We start from the raw sequence: 22,973 nt of genomic DNA, 5'->3' as shown, positions 1-22,973 counted from the left end.
TTCTTCATGACACTAGTGACTGCTGTGAAATTGAGACCGTTTTACCAATCGCACTGAGACAAATTAAATGATACCAAACATGAAAAGGGAAAAACAATAGATACACAAGTTACATTATATGTTTTGAATAACTTTCAGTGACTTGAGCCAGAGGAAGGGGAGGTGTGTGTGTGTGTGTGTGGTGGGGGAGGCGTTGTCCTTTTGGGGTTAGGGCGAGGCGTTGTCCATTGCTACTTCTTTGAGATCTTCTTTCCAGATTAAAGTTTTATTACTTTATTGCAGGACGCTTTATCTCAGTTTTTGTTTAGCAGGAAAATCAAGCCTTACAGAAGTATTCAATAAGTTAAAGAAACAGAGAGTACTGGCAGTTTATGAGAGCTGCTGGTAAGAAATAATTATTTCCAAGTACTGTGAATGAAATATTTTGTTGATCTTGGAACATAATTCCTGTCAATAAATTTAATCATATCCCTACCTAAACCTAAAATCAGAAGGAAATGATAGGTGAATAACACTTATGTAGAAGCACCTAACCCTGGTTGTAATCCTAAACTTGAAATAAACCTGTTTCTCAAATCTTATTGGTTGATTGGACTGTTGTTCCCAGATCAACATCTTTGTTGCACTTGGTGAATTCAGATTCTGCGTCATGTATGATGGAGACATGTAAATGTACCTCATAGCAGGAAATAGAGTTCCTGCTTGAGTCCTTTAGACTCACACCATGTGTCACCTCCAGCTTTGCAAACCGCCTAGATTGAGATGGGATTTACCCAAAGCTCAAGGTAAATGTCCTGCGGTCTAATCTGGGCTACTTTTCCCTAGCCTGAGTAAAATCTGTCCTGGGGGCAAATGGATTCATACCCAGGGGCCAAAGCCAAGCTCCCGATCCAGACAAATCTTGCACTTACCTCATTATTGTTTGCGGTTCACTCACTGGCACCATTAAAACAGAAGGATACAAATCCTGGATCGGGAGAGGCAGAGCGAGAGAGAACCCACAGAGACAAGTAGCAATATCACCCTGACAGCAAGGCTGAAATGATAAAGTGCTCACAAAGATAAAAAGATGGAGGGAAGAGGGAAAAAAATCAGAAAGGCAGATAGATGAAAGAAAGAAAATGAGAAAGACAGAGAATCTCTTCATTAATGTCACTAGCTGATCAAGGTGGGAGTTGTAACTCAGGCCCATTACTTCCATAGGCTGTGACAGCCATCACTGGGGAGAGTCCAAAGGGCATGACTCTGGTCTAAAGACTGGAGAGGCATAAAGATGAGAGAATGGTTGGAGAGCAGGGTCATAAACATGCTAAAGGAGGCATGTAGTCATGTGCATTATGGCCCTGCTGTATTCTTAAGAGTCAAGTGATGGGGTCAGGAGCATGAACAGCTGTTGTGTGAACAGCTTGTTCACACAAAGTTCATACATGATATTGTATTGAAGAACTTTTTTTTACAGTTATTCACACCAACAATACTATAATAAAACAGTACTAATGCTGCCTTCGCTGCCTTTTGTTCTGTTATGAGATTTCAAAGATGGTTGGTTCTTTCAACCATGGTTCTTTCAATGATGCTTTGTTCTTTTACGATTTTTCAAAGACAGTCGGTTTTGTTCCTTTATGAGATCTTGATGATGGTTGTTTTTTTCTGTTTTTCTTTGTTCCTTTACGAGATTTCAAAGATGGATGGTATTGTCTCTTTATGAAATTTCAATGATTGATTTTGATCCTTTATTAGATCTCAATGACAGTCTGTTTTGTTCCTTTACAAGATTTCAATGCCACTTGGTTTCGTTTTGTAACAGGATTTTAATGACAGTCGGTTTTCATTCTCAGTCAGTCAAATATTTATTTGTTCAGTTATGAGATCTCAATGACAGTCGGTTTTGTTCCTTTACAAGATTTCAATGACAGCCTGTTTTGTTCTTTTACAAGATCTCAATGATGTTTGGTTTTGTTCCTTTATGAGATTTCAATGATGGTCGTTTTTTTTCCTTTATGAGATTTCAATGGTCAGTTTTGCTGCGTTATGTAATTTTAACTCCCTCTGGTCGGTGGTCAAAATTATGTAAAAATTATGCTGCCTACTCGTTCATGTAAAACAATATAGAGATTTAGATTTTGTAAGACACTTTTTGTCAAGAAACACAGTATGCGTGGAGGCGTGAATCATCATGAATAATGGGTCATTTACACCTGAGAAGACAAAAGAATCGCATAATGAGTTGTAATGACCTGCATATATAATGAGCTCTTTCAGTCAGGTAGGCTGTGAAAAAACCCTCTGTGATCATGTCTCAAGCTCATCATGGTGTATATCAAACATTCAGAAAAAACAGCAATACTGTGAAATATTATTAAAATTTAAAATAATGGTATTCTATTATATACATTAAAATATATTGTATTTCTGTGATGCAAAGTTTCTGAACAATTATGCTACCTCTATGGCATTTCATATAGCCTTTTAGCTTAAAAGCATGCACATTTTGAGAAATATTGATGGATTCTCATATGTTTATGTCAATTTTCTATACAGAGGAGTAATATTTATTCAATATTTATTGTCATCACCATGAACGCTGGATACTGTGTTTTCAATTCATACTTGCAGCTGGAGGGTGCTCTGTTCACCTTTAGTCCACAAATTAATCTAAAGAAGAACAACCATGTGACTCTCCAGGAACTAACAGAGGCCAGATATTGCTATAACATCCAGATAAACACTTTTGAAGACAATAAATACACGATTGAGATGATGTATTCACGTATTGCCTCAGAATTTACGTCTGAATAGCGCTCATTCCGCGGGTGTGGCCGCATTAGCGGATGATGAGCTGAATCACGGACTTCTGACATACCTCTTTTTTCATACAGATTACATAAACAGATAATTTTTGTTTTCGATTTGACTTACACGATTTAAAACCTGATATTTCAACGTTTCTTAAGACAGAAGTCTAATTTTTTTGTGATTAGTATTTACTAAGTTACAGTTCATTTTCTGAGAACTATCAGATTGGACTTCGTTCAGAGGGAGACGAGAGATCACGCACAAATAAAAGAAGATATTCCACAGATTAAAATGGTGTATAGTTCTTAATTGTAAGCAACATTGACAGAGTATTTTGAGTCTCTTTCACATTGGTAAGAAAAAAACCGAGGTGGTATCACCGGCGATACCTCAGACTCCAGAGCGTTAAAGATGTTTGGTTTAGTTTCATTACGAGATTTCAGTGTCAGTCGGTTTTGTTTCTTTCAGGATTTCAGTGATGGTTGGTTTTGTTCCATTACGAGATTTCAATAACAGTCAGTTTTATTCGGTTATGAGATTTCAGTGATGTCTGTTTTATTTGGTCATGAGATTTTAGTGACGGCCGGTTTTGTTCGGTTACGAGATCTCATTGATGGCCTTCATTTTAAACTGTACCTATTTTTGTCTACACTCATTGAGCAAAAAAACATTTCCAACCGATGGTGGGGAACTAACATCCAGTGAGCTAAACATATCTGTTAACATTGCAAGCTCAAAAAAATATCTTCATGTGCATATATACATGGGAAAGTGCGTGAAAGCACTCATATCTCACATACATTTCAGCCAGGCTAAATCCTAGCTCTGAGTTATTTTTGTACATTTACCCACCTGTAAAACAGGAGAGAAACGAGGAGACAGTGTATCAGGTTCGAGCTCTCTGCAGTAATGAGGAACTCACAACTCACACAGCTACAGTACACCATTAACTTTGAAGTAGGAAAATCACATAAAAATAAAACCAAATAAAAACAACTTGTGTTCAAATAAAAGACAATTGTGAATATTCTTAAAACACAAATACGACACTTTTGTGGTTGTCACACTAGCTAGTGCGCTGAAAGTTGGCAACTTTTCGCCTATAAAACAGAAACTTGCTGATTTGTACTAGATAAAACCAACACACCATTACATATGCATCGATTATTTTACCTGATATGAAGTGTGCACAGCAAACACGAGTATTATTTATGATCGTCTCCGTCCAGTCTCTACGCCGTATTGCATTCAACCACAATTATCTTTTTGATTTCTGTGAAGGAATGTCTGCCGGGATCTGGTAAAACTTTAGTTTTGAACCAAAAGTCCTGTTCCTTCTATTCTGGCAGCCAAAAACACAACAAGACGACATTTTAAAGTCAAAACCTCAAACTTTTAGTGCGCCTGCTATGAGTTCTCATTTATGTTTTGCCTCCAGCTAGAGCAGTGACGTCACAATGACGTAGGCGATTAAGGGGTCTATATAATGGGGAGATAAGAGGATCTGGAACTCTTACCATTGGAGAAAGCGTAACGGCTAACTTAATCACGTGTGGCACCTCTCAGCCTATCGTGTAATGGCAGTGACGTCAGTCTCAACATTCCCTAGTCTGCCTTCTCTTTAAAAAATACATTTTTATCATGCTAAAATCTACATATAGTTCCCAAAGAAAGTATGGTTTAGTGTAAAACATTCTGAAGATTAGCAAACAGGCTGTCCATTAATTAAATGATTAGCTATTTCCCCACAAAAGCCTCTCATCCATTGACTTCCATTAAAAAAACAGCCTCCGGTCTCATTCCTTGCATACCGCAGGGGGCGGAGTGTTAGCTGTAGCCGTTACGGTTTTTTGGCTAAAGGTTGCAGGCTTGCCTTCCAGTGGCTCTGGTTGAGCCCGGTCTTCTTCTTGTGTAGGATTCCGTCAGTGTAGACGCTGCTAAGCGTATTACTGCCCTCCACAGGTCAAAATTTAAACAAAATTCTTACATACAGTCCTGTGTTATGCAAGAACTGAAGAATTTCCTCGGTGACCAGTTCATGCTTGTTACTGTGTCCAAACAAAGAAAAAACTGAAAAAAAGCCTCAACTCCAAGTCCTGCTAATTTAATAAAAAATATATTCCTTTGTACCCTATATTTTCTGCATTTCAGGAAAACATGCCTTACTGTTTTCAGACTCCCACATTCACATAAGCCAGAAACATGTTTTCCTACAATGTATAAAGAGTAATTTAACCCTTGAGCCCGGTCTCTAGCTGGAAGGGAGACTGGGTAGCTGATGGAAGAGGTGTTAGAGAGGCCAGGTCTGATCAACCTGTCGCCTGAGTGGGTCCTAACGCCCCAGTACAGTCGCAATAAGCTGTACTGTATAAAGGGTTAACATAAACCCCAGAATAAGGGGTGTAACCCTGGTGTAAAATAGTTCCTACAGCACATCACATACCGCCCAACGCCCCAGTACAGTCACCATAAACTGTACTGAATAAAGGGTTAAAATAAACCCCGGAAAATAAGGGGTGTAACCCTAGGGCAAAAATAATCCCTACATTACATCACATACCATGCAGGTAGTTAGTTAGTTTCACATCACAATTGATATACTTTATTTATTTAGTTCTTATTTAGTTCTTACAACTTACATGGAAGCAAACTTTTTAAAAAAGTATATAAGTAATAATATTAAAATTGTTTATTGGGTAGTGTTAAAGCAGAACTAAGTAACTTTTTTTTACCTTCATAAATAGTTTTCTAAGTCCTTACGATGGTTAATTGACTTGTAGTGGTGGGTTTGAGGCGTGCACTAACCCCCTCTGGCACGTCTACGCCAGAAAACAGCACTTGCAAGTTGAGCTGCGCCGACCCGACACAATCTCGCCTCATGTTCTCCTTCACGCGAGAGTGACAAAATGCTCTATGGTAATTCAAAAACAATATATATATTATGACTTTATAAGACAATTTCGAAAATTACCCACCTCCATTGAGATTTCTTGTACTGTATTTGCAAAACTACTGCACTGGTGAGCGTTGTAGTCGTTGTAGTCCAGAGCTGCGCTTGGAGTATTTACGACAGTGTGATTCACTGAAGGAACCTGTAGGGGGAGCTTCGCAAATCTTACTGAGTTCCGCTTTAAGGGAAGGTATAGGGAGGGTTTTTATTCTCTTAAGGCAGCATCCATTTAATAATTTTAATAAATATATAATCATTTCAATTCAATTCAATTCAAATTTATTTGTATAGCGCTTTTCACGATACATATCATTTCAAAGCAGCTTTACAGAAAATAGATGTCAACATTACAATTTAAAGAATGTAGTTAGCAAATAATATACTTTAGGTAATTAATTACAATCACTGTTAGCAGTTTAACTGAAGGTAGAAGCAAAGAGCTCCTGGAAAATGAATTACATTAACAATAAATTAGGATATAGAGATTATGCAATGTGAATGTTGATCCAGATGATTGCGTCTTCTGAAGTCCTCGCAGGAGCTGGCGCCGTCTCTTCACAGGTGATGGTCGTCTGAGGTCTTCTTAAGAGGCTGGATCCAAACTGAAACTGAAGTCCTCTCTAGTTACCTCAGGGCGGGTGTCCCGAGGTAAAACAGAAAAGCAAAAGGAGAATAATTAGCGTAGCTGCTGTTCATAACTTTAAGCAAAGATAGTCATGTGCAGTTGATCTGGTATGAGATGCATTATGTGAATGCTTGGCTAAAGAGATGTGTCTTTAATCTAGATTTAAACTGGGTGAGCGAGTCTGAGCTCCTAACATTATCAGGAAGGCTATTCCAGAGTTTAGGAGCCAAATGTGAAAACGCTCTCCCTCCTTTAGTGGACTTAGCTATCCTAGGTACAACCAGAAGTCCAGAGTTTTGTGATCTTAAAGAGTGTGAAGGATTGTAGGGCGATAGAAGATCGGTTAAGTACTCATTTGCACTCAATGGTATTATTGCATCCTCTTAATGTACAAAAATACTGAGCTGCAAATAGTACCTGTCAATACCTACAACATTGGGACCGAGAACGGACATGTTGCTGTTGCGCCACTAAAGACATTGAGTTATGGGCGTTTTTAAAAAAAAATTACACTTGAAATACAATAACGAGCTATTATGTCGAAATAACTCATTATTATGTCGAAATAACAACTTGTTATGTTGAAATAACAAGATATTATGTCGAAATAATGAGATATTATGTTGAAATAACGAGTTATCTCAAAATATCGACTAATATCTCGAAACGACTTATTATTTCTAAATAACGACTTAATATCTCGAAATAACGACTTTATATCTCAAAATAATGACTTCGAAACAACGAATGTCGAAACAACGAGATAAGTTTTCACCTTTTTTTTTCTCCCCACCATAAGTTTTTTTTTTTTTTTCTAACCATGCGGTTCAGGGCTTCTGTAAGAAATTGCAACTTAATATCTCGAAATAATGACTTATTCATACAGTTTTCTATTTTAATATACTTTTAAAATATTATTTATTTGTGAAGCAAAGATGAATTACTCTATTTTCATACTTCTTCAGTGTCACGATCCTTCAGAAATCATTCTAATATGCTGAATGATATTGCGGATGAATTGTTCACCACAAAACTAGCAATTTGAGCTAACAAAATAAATAAGGTCAATTGTGATTTCATGTGTACTTTAATATTTTTTTAGGACCTGAGATTTTTTCAGGATTCATTGATGAATAAAAGGTTAAAAAGAACAGAATTTATTCAAAATAGAAATCTTTTCTAACAATATAAGCCTTTACTAGCTATCACTTGTTATCAGTTTAACACATCCTGGATGTAACGATACCAAAATCTCACAGTACAATAATACCTATAAAGTCCACGGTACAATATTTATTTGCAATATAAAAAAATACATAAAAAAAAGACAAATGAAGACTTTGTCTGTTTGAAACAGGAACTTCTAGTGTAGTGTTTTCAGTTTTCATAATAAGGAAAAAATATTAAACAAAAAATAGTAGTAAAGAGAAAAAAATGCACTATGCTTAACTCAGTCCTTTTTGTGTTTATTACTTGTAAAATGAGTTTAACAGACTGCTAATCTCAACAAATTCACTAACACTTTACAATATGTTTCATTAGTTAACATTAGTTGGCTTGCTTAGTTGGGGACACTTGACATTTGACTTGACATTTGATATTCAACAGTGCTTTGATCTGCCTGCATTGACACTATTCTTTAAGAGCTGCTGTGCAGCCAAAATAATGTACCAGTTATCAATGTAAAGCTGCTTTGACACAATCTACATTGTAAAAAGCGCTATATAAATAAAGGTGACTTGACTTGACTTGATTAGTTAACTACATTAACTAATATTGAACTGCATTTGCTGCAGTGAACTGCAACTGCTCATGGTTAGGTCATGTTAGTTAATACATTAACTATTGTTAACAAATGAACCTTATTGTAAAGTGTTACCACAAATTCAGCACGATGCTTGAACACACATGTAAGATCCAGACAGGTGAAACTGAATATTTTTGTAAGTTGGATTCATAAAGACTTCACTTGTTTCTGAAAGAATGATTCAGTGTTAGATAGTTTTAACAGTAATTTGTTGCTACCTAGCGGTGTAACAATGCAATTGATACATTCGTAATTTGAAGCACTTTCAAAAGGTGGTTTATTCTGTTTTGATCGGTAACGTAAACATCAGAATTTATCTGAATAATAAACTTTTGTATACATCTGTGATAATTGGAATATTTGTAACAGAAATAATGATACTATGTGTTTGAAAAGATGTTTATATCTAAACATGACAACTCTCTCTAGATCAACGGCAGCACGAACGCAGATTTGAACGTTGCAATTTTATTTTTGTCAAAGGTTTAATATACAAGGGCGAATTGTTGTCATTTGGTGATGAAATTGAGAACGCGACCTTTTAAAGATTAATTGTGCAGCTTTGTGCACCTCTATCTCTCCCTGCATTGATGTACATGAAGAAAATTTTCAGATCAACTCTGAACATCACAAAACAAGCTGCTAAAGTCACAAAAAGCTTTTTATTGTCACCATTGTTGACGTTCATCAGCTGATTCTTGATGTTTATGTGAGTTTAAAGATATCAGACTCTGGATGAGATCAGTGAATCAAACCACTACATGATGATTAAAACATCATCTAACCAGAATTTCTCTTGCAACTTTTGGTATAACAAATGTGCTTTAGAAACATACAGTTACAACAGCCAGATAAAAAAAAAAAAAAAAATCTGATGTTATAAAGTCAAGGTTCAAGAGCCCAACTAAAGCAAACCTTTACCTCCATAATGGTGACTTCAAACTTTATTAGCCTATTTTCATCAACACCTAAACCTCTGTTCATTCTTATTAAGATGTTTTGTATGAAAAAAAATAAAGTCAAACAAAATGAAGATGCTGAGATCTAGAGAGATCTGTTAGTGTTTCATGTTCTGTTGCTGCCAGTCATTTGACCATTTTATCATCTGTTTTGTTATTGTATTAATTAGAGATTATTTTGTCATTTTACAAACATTTGTATGTAATTTAAGAAAACAGGATACTGTATAAAAATGTGAATTACTGTAATTTGTCATTAATGTCATAATATTTAAAAGAACAGCCGAGTTGTTAATTTAGAGATATTACAGAGTTTTGACTACAATTTTAAATAAAAGAAAACAACCTGAAAAAAAATCAGTTATTTTCTGTAAAATTAGTATTTTTTTATACAGTGTAGTTTCTTTTTTTATGACATGTGGACTTAATAAATCATTATCTTGAGCAAAATAAGCAAGCTGACATTAATAATGTACTACAATGTATATCTTTTATTTCAAATATATACAAATGTCATCACATATTTAGTTTGTCAAGAGATTTTAAGCATTGTTTTTGAAGAGTGTGCATGTGCATACATGCTCTGGTTTGTAAGAACGAGCCTATGACTAAACCTTTAAACAGAGCAAAATAACTAAGAAAAATGACAGGGGGACAGTCGGTGATCGAAAATCCTTAACTGAGATGTAAAATTGTCTGTCAGAGAGATAGGAAGAAAACCAAGAAAGAGCAGAACCATAAATACCAAAATCAGAGAGATGAGAAACAAGTAATTCATGGGAGACGGTATCGAAGGCAGAGCTGAGGTCAAGTAGCAGAAGTATAGACAGAGAACCAGAATCAGCAGAAAGCAGTAGATCATTCACTACCTTTACAATTGCAGTTTCAGTACTATGGAGGCGGCGAAAACCAGATTGAAAGGGATAAAAGAGATTATTTTCAACTAGAAAAGACTGGAGTTGGGAGGCAACAGTGCTTTCCAGTAATTTTGCTACGAAGGGTACATTTGAAATAGGATGGCAATTAGATAGAACAGAGGGGTCGAGGTTGGGTTTCCTGAGAACAGGGGTAACTGCAGCAGTTTTGAGTGGCAGAGGAAATGAAGCAGAGGTAAGAGATGTATTGATGAAGTGAGAGATAGGTGCAGAGATGGAAGAATGGCAAAACCAACCGTCATCGAGAACACAATACAAAACCAACAGTTTGAATCATTTCAAACTCATCATTGAAATCTCATAACGGAATAAAACTGACCATTATTGAGATCTTTTAATGGAACAAAACCGACTGTCATTAAGATCTCGTAATTGAACAAAACCAACTGTCAAGCCGACTGTCATTAAAATCTTGTTAGGGAAAAAAAAAAAGAGTGGCATTGAAATCTCATAATGGAAAAAAAGGTCCGTTATTGAAATCTCGTAAAGAAACACGATCGACTGTCATTGAAATCTTAGAATGGAACAAAACCAAATGTCACTGAAATCTCATAACCCAGCAAAACTAACTTTGAAATCTCATAACAGAAGAAAACCGACCGTAAAAGAAAGAAAACATCTCGTAAAAGAACAAAACAGTCCGTCAGTGAAATCTTGTAAAGGAACAAAACCGACCGTCATTGAAATCTTGTAAAGAAACAAAACCGACCGCCATTGAAATCTTGTAAAGAAAAAAATCCGGCTGTCATTGAGATCTCACAAAGGAAGAAAACTGACAGTCATTGAGATCTTGCAACCGAACAAAACCGTCCATCACTAAAATCTTATAATGGAACAAAACAAAAAAAAATAAACACACTCAAAAAATATTCTAAGATGACACAGAAAGACATCAAGAATCAGCACATGAATCTCAACAAAGGCGACAGTCAAAAGTGTCATGCTGCAATGCATGCTGGGAACCACTGTACAAAACTCCCAGCATGCATCACAGCATGAATAAATAATGCAGCTGAATTGCCCTATTATGTCTTATGTCCAGAGTTGATCTGAATATTTTGTTGTCACCATTGTTGAGATTCATACACTGATTGCTCATACCTGTGTTTGTCATAGATTACTGTTTTCTGCTCATTTTTTTTTTTATCTTCAATCTTCAAACTGATTCTAACAATACAATGTGATCTCATGTTGCAGGGTTTGTAATTCAAATGTATTAATGGCACAACACAATTATTACGTTCAAATGTCCTCAGTGATTCAGGATAATTATAAAACCACCAATAGCTAAAAATTATCATCTGATCACATTTCAGCTTTCTTTGCTACTGCAATTGTGTTTGAGACACTGCAACAGCAGCCAGAGAAGACAAACATATTATAAGAGTTAAGAGCTCAACTAATGGAAACACCAATCACCATTATGGTGACTTCAAATGAAAAACATGAGCGTTAAACTTTTGTTAATTCTCAATAAGAACTTCTGTAGATGAATGACAGAAATAAAGTCTATCTGATTAGTAATATGTGAAGCTGTAATGCTGTTTGTGGAGTTGTTTAATCCTTCTCTCATGAGATCTGGAGAGATTTAATGTCTTCTTTTATCTTCAGTTGATTTCATCTAAGGCTGTGGCTGAAGTCAGTTGTAGCTCTTGTGTTTCTGTTTGTTTCTTTTTTCTGTTCTCTTCTTTCCTTCAGTGATTCTGCTTGTTAACAGGCTTGATAATGCTAAGATGATTCTATAAATAATATATAAAGATTTCGTGGCTCAGATAAAGTCCAGTTTTGGTTTATTTCTTTGCTCTTTGCTCATGACATTGCCATGGCCTGCTTGTGGCTCAGATCTGGCACATAGGAGCGATCTGCCCAAATGCCATCCTTCCATGCCACATGTGGCCCAGATCATCATACCATACATGGCAGATGTAGGCCGGATCTGGGCCGACACAAAGTTGCTATCTGGGCATCCTATTCAACCAACTTCAACCTTGGAGAAGCTACGCATCCTTTGTATCCAAGTATGTGTGCTGGTATTCTTGTTGCAGATTATTATTGGTGAAAGATCAACAACTGGCACCCTGGATGATGGAATGACTTGTTTTTCTTGACAAGTTGGCTCCTAGAAGAGCAGTTCTGTGACCATGGTCTAAACCATGGTCTTGATGTCATCTGTATAATCTATGGAGACATGCTTATGTCTATCAATCCATATGTTGACAATTCCCAATTTTGATCTATTTCTTAGCCAATCAGAATCCTTTTCATCTGAATAATGACGTAGTTAGTGGACTCTGTTAGAGTATAATAGCTGCTGTTTTGAATGTGCACGGAGCAGCCTACAAACTACAAACTTGCTGAGTATTGAAGCTGACCTCTGCTGATGAAACTGCAAACTTCTTCAGCAAAATTTTCTTCTATTTTTTTTTTTTTTTAACTCTGACTCTGGTGGCTTCATTTATAAAGCGTGCGTATGCACAGATTTGATCTTAGAGTGTGCGTAAGCTTAAATCAACCCCAACGCTCATATTTATACAAATGGTCTTTGAGATGGAAAAGTGCTTAGAGCCACGTCAGGGTCTGAGCAGACGTACGCACTTTTTATTGTCAGATTACTGCAGGTTTTTGGAAATCTAAGCTATTCTTGCAGCTCACTAAGGATTTGAACGATGACTGTTGATCTTTTATATGTAAATGACATTAATTAGGTGTCATTTGCAACACGGAGAAATGAAACCATTCAGCTACGCGCAAGTTCAAGATCATTTGCGATTTATAAATTTCACATCTGAAAGAGAAGCGTACGCTTGTTTTCTGTGTGTCCGTTCATTCTATGAATTACACGTAGGCACATCTGAGAAATGATCGTAAGATCAAATTTAGGACGGTTTCTGCGCAACATTTTATAAATGAGGCACCATGTCTTTATTCATCATATCTGGTCTTTGGGTCTTTAACTGTAAATACCCCTACAAGTGCAATAAGATATGTAAAAGAAATCAGTTTAATACTCACAGGACGTGTGGTCTGACAGCCAGCTTTCTGTGCGCATGCTTTGGATGTGTGCGCTGAGAAAACCATATATCAGAAGATTAAACTGTTTTAAATCATGCAAATAATTAACTTTCATTAACTTTCGTACTTTCATTAACTTTCATTAACTTTTCATACTTTCATTAACAATGTCACGTGAGCGTGGTCACGATAGAGATGGCACAAGGCACAAGTTGTTTAGGCTCCACCCTCTTCTGGAAAGCATGTTGGGGAGCAGCATTTAAAGATACATGCACAAAACCATTTACAACATGGTATAACAAATGATCTGTGGGGCATTTTGAGCTGAAACTTTACAGACACAATCTGGGGACACCTGAGACTTATATTACATCTTGTTAAAAGTGGCATTATAGGTTCCCTTTTAACAGTGCCTATAAAATTACCTACAAAGGTAAACAAAGATTGTTAAAGAGATATGGTAACACAAATGCAAGAATAATCGTAAATCAATGATGATTTGTGACCAGTAATCACATGAAGACGAGGTTCCATGGTGCCAGTTTGCCTGTAAACGTCCCACAAAACATAGTGCATTTGGCTGTGTTTACAACTTTCTGACAGAAGATCATTTACAGATCACTGATTAAAGGTTGGATAAATGAAAAACAATCATGCTACCAGTGCAATAATACCACTGGGATTTTTTTTTTTTTTAACTCACTGAAAAAGAACAAGACCCTCACACGTTTTTTTCCCCATTTATATGGGGGTCCAGTCAACCCAATCTCAAATGTAACTATTTTATGAGGTGGCGATTTTGTATAAATTCGCACAATGTGAATCGATTTTTTTTTTTTTTTTTTTTTAGAAAAAAGCAAGCAGAAATGCCCCTAATCCCACCCCTAAACCTAACCACCACTGGGGCATAAGCAGATCATAAGGAAATGTATGAATGAGATTATACGAATTTAAACGAATTAGCCACCAGTTCACCAAAATGTACAATAGTTATGAATTGCCATGAGATTGTATTGGGTCCAGGATGCTCTGACCAACCCTCAGTTCCTTAAGAACTTGTGTTTTATCCAATTGAAGATACTGAAAGCAAACTTCTGAGTGTTTGTGTAGTATGCTGCGTGAAGTGCAGACAGTGGTGTGTGCGCTCTCTCTGCTGAATCAGAGATGTAATTAAGATTGGCATTAGCTTGGCTGGATAGAGGTGTGCCACTGCCAAGAGCATCACCGCATGGAGAACAGGCCTTCTTTAATTAGGACAAGCCTCTGTGATGTAGCACCTTCTGTGTTTATGTGTGTGTGTTGGTTGACAGAATAATAGTGCAGTGGTTTCTAGGAGTGTGTGTGTGTAGACTCCTATGTTCACTCCACCTGATCCAAAATGACAAAAGCACCGGGCGGTTTCTTAATTAACACTGTGACCTTTTTGCATGCTTTTATTTAGCCTCTGTGATTAATATACAGACAGAAAGAGAGAGAGAGAGAAAGTTAGGGATGGATTAAGGCATGATTTAAGAGGAAGAAAATAATTAGGTGTAACTGTGAGAGGGTGAAAAACATGAATCTCATAGTGTTCTGAGAGAACCACACAGGTTCACACTTCCTCCCTGTGTACCTTGAGGAAACTAGGCAAAGTTTCAAGCTTATGTCAACTTTCACTTCCATTATAGTAATCCAGATAAGAGAGGATATCATGAATATCAATGGAGTTTAAGAACCTTAATTACTCTTAGTAATTAGCATTGGTTTATGAGGTCTGTGACATCAGTGATATCAAATTAAATGTAAAATTACACTGCTATTTTAGAAGCCAAAAATAGTTTTGGTTTATTACCAAAACAGACTGAGGTGTTGCGGACTGTATTAATTATTTATATCCAATGTAAAGTGGATATCAAATTGGTTCTTTTTATCATTTGATTCTTAAGCTGACTGTATAAAAGGAGAGAGTAAACAATGAAAGAGGAAAAGGAATCTGTTAAACTGAATGTCACCCTCATGAGGACCACCAAGAAATGTGTCCAAGCATGCACAATACAATAAGTTTAACATCTACTTTACAATAGCAGGGTTCATCATTTTGAAGAGGCTAAAACCCTATAGGTATGTAATTAAAAAAGTAAATAAATTAACAGGATAATGAACGTCTCGGTTACGTATGTAACCCTCGTTCCCTGAAGGAGGGAACGGAGACGTACGTCAGTAGTGACCGACGAATTGGGATATCGCTTAGAGAGCCCTATCATCTTCGTGTAAACTAAAACAAGCCAATGGAATTGGCGTGCGATATTTGCATAATGCGCACCGCCCCCGACAGGTGTATATAAATAGGAAGCGGATGCAATCGCACTCTGTTTTTCGCTGAGGAGACAACTGGTGTCCGCACTACAGCGAGGGTACAGAAACTGTGGCGACGGGACGTACGTCTCCGTTCCCTCCTTCAGGGAACGAGGGTTACATACGTAACCGAGACGTTCCCTTTCAGTCGGTCACGTTCGACGTACGTCAGTAGTGACCGACGAATTGGGATCCCAACTAAAACGCCACAGTTACGAAACCCCTTCCAGTGCCCAGCGCAAGCTCAGCCGCCCATAGCACCGGCTGACGGTGAAGGGGGCGAGCTTACACCGAGAGAGTCTACTGCTGTCTAACCAATACCCACTAAAGTAAACTAGACTACACTGGGGAAGCGAACCCGTGAGGGACGCTGCGGAGACCACTACCTACCCAATGGGGGAGGAGTTTACGTGGGAATACACATATGGACTGGCCCGGGGGGCAGTACGCATATGGAGTCCCTGGGATGGCTCCACCTGGTTAGGGGGAGACTCATCTGACAGGTGACAGCAGAGCTGGCTCTGCTAAGGGAAAGACACGGACTCGGCCCGTAGGGAGTTTTAACCCTCTGGAGTCTGAGGCTGATTTGGGGCCTGGAGAAGTTTTGACATGCCCTGACATTTGTGCTTTTTTCAGTTGTTCATAAACATATTAATGACACAAGTGTCATTACACTGTATTCAGCACAAACTAGGCTACCATAATATGTGAGGAACATGTGTGTACATGTTTGTGTTTTTGAAGGAATAACGTTTATGCGTGGTTACTGAAAAAACAAAAAACTTAAGTCACTTATATAAGGCCAATAAAAGTATATTAAATCTGTGTTCACAAGACTTTTGGGTATTGAAGGTTGTAGACTAGAGTTTTTGCTTCAAAATTATGTAAAAATTATGCTGACTACTCTTTCATTTATAACAATATACTGATTTAGTTTTTGTAAGACACTTTTTGCCAAGAAACACGGTATGCGAGGAGGCGTGAATCTCCATGAATAATGGCTCATTCTCACCTGTGAAGACAAAAGAATTGAATAGTAATGACCTGAAAAGACTTGCATATTAATGAGGCATTTCAGTCAGGTAGGCTGTGAAAAAAAACTTCTGTGATGTCTCAAGCTCATCATGGTATATGAAACATACAGAAAAATTTTATTACAATATAAAATAATGGTTTTATATTATACTTTAAAATATAATGTATTTCTGTGATGCAAAGAGTCTGAATATAGGTTTTTAGTTTAAAAGCATGCACATTTGGAGAAATATAGGATTCTCATATGTTTATGTCAATTTTCTATACAGAGGAGTTATTTTTTATTTAATATTCATTGTTATCTCTATGAGCGCTGGTGTTTGCAATTCATACTGCAGCCGGAGGGCGCTCTCTGTGCATTTTAGTCCACAAATTCACCTAAGAAGAAGATGATATTCCATGAATGGTGTTTACCAATTCATACTACAGCCGGAGGGCGCTAAAGAAACAAAAACTCACTTAAAACTTATCAATAGAAGAAAACAAACAGGAATTTACTGAATGTCTTCCAGAGATCGCTAACCATGGCTTTTTCATCCAGATAAACAATTTTCAAGGCAATAAATACACGATTGAGATGATGAATGCATGTGTTGTCTCTGAATTTGCCTGTGAATAGCGCTGGCTCCGTGGGCGTGGCCGCATTAGTGGGTAATGAGCTGAATCACGGACTTCTGACATGGCTCTCTTTTCATACAGATTACATAAACACAGAATGTTTGTTTTCGATTTGACTTGCACGATTTAAAACCTGACATTTCAACGTTTTGTTAGACATAAGTATGAATTTTTTGTGATTAGTATTCACTAAGTTACACTTCATTTTCTGAGAACTATCAGATTGGACTTCGTTCAGAGGGAGATGAGAGATCACGCATCATGTTAGTTTTCTTTATTTTACAAAAAGCACAACATTTTGTTTTTACTCTGAGTGTATACAAATAAAAGGAGATATTCTATAGTTTCAATTGATGTATTACTTATGTCTCTATGACAAAAAATGACAGAGTATTTTAAGTCTGTTTTGCTGCAATGTGAAAAAAAACCTGCAAAACGCGCCGGCGCGTTTTTAGACCTCAGAGTGTTAAACCGTGGAAAATACACATATGGGACCGCTCACGTAGAGGGGTCACGACATATGGGCCCCAGCCAACAGACAGCGTCAGCGACGGATGTAGGCCTGGCATCAGACACTCCGCAATGTCCGAGCCGAAGGGGGAGGCGGAGGAGCTCGACAGGGTTCGCCAAGCGGGGAACACGACTGGAGAGAAGTATGCACGTATCCGGCCAGTGGCGGGAATGGCATTGCAAGCCGACACTTAGAGTGGGTACAGCACGTCTACCGACTAGTGGATGCGAGTACACGTGAAGATACCGGCTCTACACGTAGGCTATAAAACCTAGCGAACGTGTTGGGTGTCGCCCAGCCCGCAGCTCTACAAATATCTGTCAGCGAGGCGCCATGAGCCAGCGCCCAGGAAGAGGCCACCCCTCTGGTGGAGTGGGCTCTCAACCCGAGCGGGCAAGGCACGCCCTGGGATTCATACGCCAAGGCGATGGCATCCACTAACCAGTGGGCCATCCTCTGCTTGGAGACAGCCTTTCCCTTCTGCTGGCCTCCGTAACAGATGAAGAGCTGATCTGAGGTCCTGAAGCTTCGCGTTCTATCCACGTAAACGCGCAGAGCGCGGACGGGACAGAGCAAAGCTAGGGCTGGGTCTGCCTCCTCCGAGGGCAGCGCTTGCAGGTTCACTACCTGATCTCTGAAGGGAGTGGTAGGAACCTTGGGCACGTATCCAGGCCGGGGTCTCAGGATGACGTGAGAATCACCGGGCCCGAACTCTAGGCACGTTTCGTCGACCGAAAATGCATGCAGATCCCCTACCCTCTTCAGGGAAGCCAATGCAACCAGAAGAACCGTCTTAAGAGACAATAGTTTCAGGTCGACTGATTGCAAAGGCTCAAAGGGATGACCCCGGAGAGCTGTGAGAACCAGGGTCAAATCCCAAGAGGGTACGGAGGAAGGGCGAGGAGGATTTAATCTCCTCGCTCCCCTCAGGAATCTGACGATCAGATCGTGTTTCCCCAGGGACTTACCCTCAACTGCGTGGTGATGTGCGGCGATAGCGGCAACATACACCTTGAGGGTGGAGGGAGACAGCCTTCGCTCCAACCCATCTTGCAGAAAGGAAAGCACAGATCCGACCGAGCATGATCGGGGGTCCTCTCGGCGAGAGGCGCACCATTCGACGAACAGGTTCCACTTCAGCGCGTAGAGACTCCTAGTGGAAGGAGCTCTAGCGGAAGTGATGGTGTCTACGACCGCTTGCGGGAGATCACTCAGAACCTCCGCATCCCGTCCAGGGACCACACGTGGAGGTTCCACAGATCGGGACGCGGGTGCCACAGGGTGCCCCGTCTCTGAGTCAGGGGGTCCTTCCTCAGAGGAATCGGCCAGGGAGATGCTGTCGCGAGGAGAATGAGGTCTGAGAACCAGGTCCGAGTGGGCCAGTACGGAGCCACTAACAGAACCTGCTCCCCGTCCTCCCTGACCTTGCACATGAGTTGTGCGAGAAGGCTCACTGGGGGAGACGCATGTTTGCGCAGACCCGGGGGCCAGCTGTGTGCCAGGGCATCCGTGCCGAGCGTGCCGCCGGTCAGGGAATAAAACCACTGGCAGAGGGCAGTTTCCGGGGAGGCAAACAGGACTACCTGGGCCTCGCCGAAACGCTGCCAAATCAGCTGGACCGCCTGGGGGTGGAGCCGCCACTCGCCCGCAAGTAGATGCTGCCGTGACAGCTCGTCGGCTGCACGGTTGAGCACACCTGAGACACGAGTGGCCCGAAGGGACCTCAGATCCTTCTGACTCCACAACAAGAGATGGCGGGCGAGTTGCGACATGCGACGGAAGCGTAGACCACCTTGACGGTCGATGTACGCAACGGCCGCAGTGCTGTGTGAGCGGACTAGAACGTGCTTGCCTGACAACAGCTTCTTGAAGCGGGCCAGCGCAAGACGAACCGCTAGCAACTCGAGGCAATTGATATGCCAATGCAGCTGAGGCCCCGTCCAAAGACCTGTCACTGCATGCCCGTTGTACGTGGCCCCCTATCCCGTGGCAGAGGCATCTGTGGAGACCACAGCGTGCCTGGACACTCGTTCGAGGGGTACTCCGGCCCGCAGGAACGAAGGGTCCGACCACCGGACAAGGGTGCGACGGCAGCTCGGTGTCACGGGGACACGGAGCGTGCCGCACTGCCACGCCCATCTCGGGACCCGGCCGCGGAGCCAGTGTTGAAGCGGTCTCATATGAAGCAATCCGAGCGGCGTTACCGCGGCTGCAGATGCCATATGCCCCAGGAGCCTCTGAAAATCTTTCAGTGGAGCCGCTGTCCTGCACTTGAGCGAGCTCAGGCAGTTCAACACCGACTGGACGCGCGCCTCTGTGAGACGCGCAGTCCGTGCGACCGAGTCTAGCTCGAGACCGAGACAAGAGATCCTCTACCCGGGGGCGAGTTTGCTCTTGTCCCAGTTGACCTGAAGACCCAACCGGCTGGGAGCTACAACCATGTCGGGTAGGACTTTGTACTGACATGCCCGACCCTCGAACGCAGACCGACCTAGGAAGGGTCTGTGTCGAGGCAGAATCGAGGCATGAAAGCACGCGTCCTTCAGGTCCATTGCTGCAAACCAATCCTGGGGACGGTCCAGGATTGGCCGTAGCCCACCGCCCTTTCTCGGTACAATGAAGCAGGGGCTGTAGAACCCCGACTTCATATCGGCTGGAGGGACCGGCTCGATTGTATCCTTCGCCAGGAGGACAGCAATCTCCGCCCGGAGAACAGGTGCATTGTCCAACGACACCTGAGTGAAGTGGACAGCCCTGAAGACCGGGGGACGCCGGGCGAACTAAATCGCATAGCCGAGTCTGATAGTACGAATGAGCCAACTGGACAGGCTGGGGAGCGTGATCCACGCTTCCAGACACTGAGCCAGCGGGACCAAAGGCACCACAGACGCACCGGGGGTGGGGCAGCAAGGCAGAGAGGGACCCGACCCGGACGGCTTGGGGGCGGCCCGGAGTGGGGTCGGACTCTGCGAGGCAGCAGTGTGCATGGGAGACAGCGCACGGGGCACGGTCTGCACCAACACACTGCCACCTGCTGGCGAATGGGGAGGGAGCTGTCAGCGGCGAGGCGGAGCCTGGCACACTGGCAGACACCCCTTGTTGTGACCTGGAGTTTGAGGAAACTGCTCTTTTTGTGAAAAAGTGGGTACCGCTGGACTCCGGAGAGCCAGCGGCGGTGGACAGACAAACACAAATTCCCCCCGGCCCTCCTCCGGGGGTGGGAGAGATGGTGGAAAACTCTCCCGAAGAGCAAGATCCTTCCCCTCCAGGTTGCCCGTCTCAGTGCCGTGTCTTGCTCTTACGTTTACCACCGGGCTTAGCGGAGACGGGCTGGGCACCACGCCCGCGACCGGCACCCTGCTGTCTGGCTGGTGTAGGCTGCTGCTTTGCCGTCTTAGCAGGGGCGGAGGACGATGCAGGCGGGCGCCCTCGGCGACGAGCGGGCTGAGGCTGAGCCACGGGCGGCTGGGTGGAGGCAGCAGCGGACCGCCGTGGCATGACGTGACTGATAGCCTCAGCCTGCTTCTGTGCAGCGGAGAACTGTTGGGCGAAGCTCTCCACCGCGTCGCCGAATAGGCCGACCGGGGACACGGGGGAGTTCAGGAACCGCTGCTTGTCGGCATCCCGCATGTCCGCGAGGGTCAGCCAGAGGTGGCGCTGCTGGACTACCAAGGTAGACATCGCGTGACCAACAGCGCGTGCTGTCACCTTCGTTGCCCGGAGGGCAAGGTCAGTGGCAGCGCGCAGCTCCCCCAGCAGCTGTTGGTCAGGACCTTCCTGGGGCATCTCCGACAGCGCCTTTGCTTGGTGAACCTGCAAGAGGGCCATCGCGTGCAGGGCGGAGGCAGCCTGCCCACAGGAACTGTAAGCTTTCTCAGTCAGACCGGCTGAGAACTTACAGGCCCGGGACGGGAGACGCGGCTCACCACGCCAGCCGGTGGCTGTTGGACACAACTGCATCGCAACCGAGCGCTCGACTGGCGGGATCCTCGCGTACCCCCTGGCTACCCCGCCGTCCAGGGAGGTGAAGGCGGACGGGGGGCCAGGCCTGGAATGGGCACTATACGGTGTCTGCCAAGACCTGGTCACCTCATCATGCACCTCCGGGAAGAAAGGCATTGGGGCGGGACGCTGGGGCTGCCCAGCGCGACCCCCCCCAAGTACCAATCATCCAGCCGAGATGGGCCGGGACAGGGTGGAGGGTTCCACTCGAGCCCGACGCACAAGGCTGCCCGAGAGAGCACAGCCGAGAGTTCGGGATCCGACTCGGCCACCGCTACCGTCCCGGAGGGCGGCAGCGCGTCCGGATCTTCCTCTCCCGAATTCTCAAACTCGCCTTCCGACGCAGCGACCGACATCTGATCCTCCGCCGGCGCACCGAAGGTAACGGCTGGACAGTCCGAAGAGGGCCCAGCGGAAACCAACGGGCGAAAGATGGGTTGCGGTGCTGGCGAGGGGGCAGGGGCCCGAGGAGCGTTTCCGCTCGGCGGGGGAGCCCTGACCGTTATCCTCAGGCCGCCCTCCCTATACAGCGCCGTACCGTCCTTCCGGTTCCCACCGGAAAAAACGGTCGTACGCGGCATAGGAGAGGGGACTCCCGCTTCCTGAGACTTCAGGAAGGAGAGCCTCGACCTCAGCACCGCGATGGTCATGTTCCCGCAATGGGAACATGAACCATCCACAAAAGCTGCCTCAGCGTGCTGAACGCCCAAACACGAGATGCAGCGATTGTGCCCATCAGCAGGGACCAGGGAACGACCGCACCCAGTAACGCACAGACGAAATGACATACTGTCAGGGTTCGTCTGTAAAGCTCTTTTAGAAGGGGAAGTCAACTCACTCGTGCTGAAGCACCCAGGGAGCGACGCGATGTGTCAGGTACACCACTCCCTGACACACCGAGGAACCGGCCCAAATCGCTCACACACACACTCTTTGTGTTGCCGTGAAAACAGCAGTTTTAGAGCTTATAGCTCAGCTCCTCGGACACTCGCGACCTCGCTGAACGTGCCCTCTTCACCAGCACTGAAGCTCGCTGTAATCCTCTTCTTGAGGCAATGTTTTAATTCAGAAAACAACGAAGAAGGAGTCTTCAAACAGGACACCAGTAAATGGCTCCGAAGCGAAAGACAGAGTGCGATTGCATCCGCTTCCTATTTATATACACCTGTCGGGGGCGGTGCGCATTATGCAAATATCGCACGCCAATTCCATTGGCTTGTTTTAGTTTACACGAAGATGATAGGGCTCTCTAAGCGATATCCCAATTCGTCGGTCACTACTGACGTACGTCGAACGTGACCGACTGAAAGGGAACCATACTTCTCCTGTAGCTCAAGTGGTAGAACATGGTGCTAGCAACAGCAAGGTCATGGGTGCGATTCCCAGGAA

This window comes from Megalobrama amblycephala, linkage group LG4 (genome assembly GCF_018812025.1).
Source record: "Megalobrama amblycephala isolate DHTTF-2021 linkage group LG4, ASM1881202v1, whole genome shotgun sequence".
Taxonomy (NCBI): Eukaryota; Metazoa; Chordata; class Actinopteri; order Cypriniformes; family Xenocyprididae; genus Megalobrama; species Megalobrama amblycephala.
Note: the sequence above shows the minus strand (reverse complement) of the source record.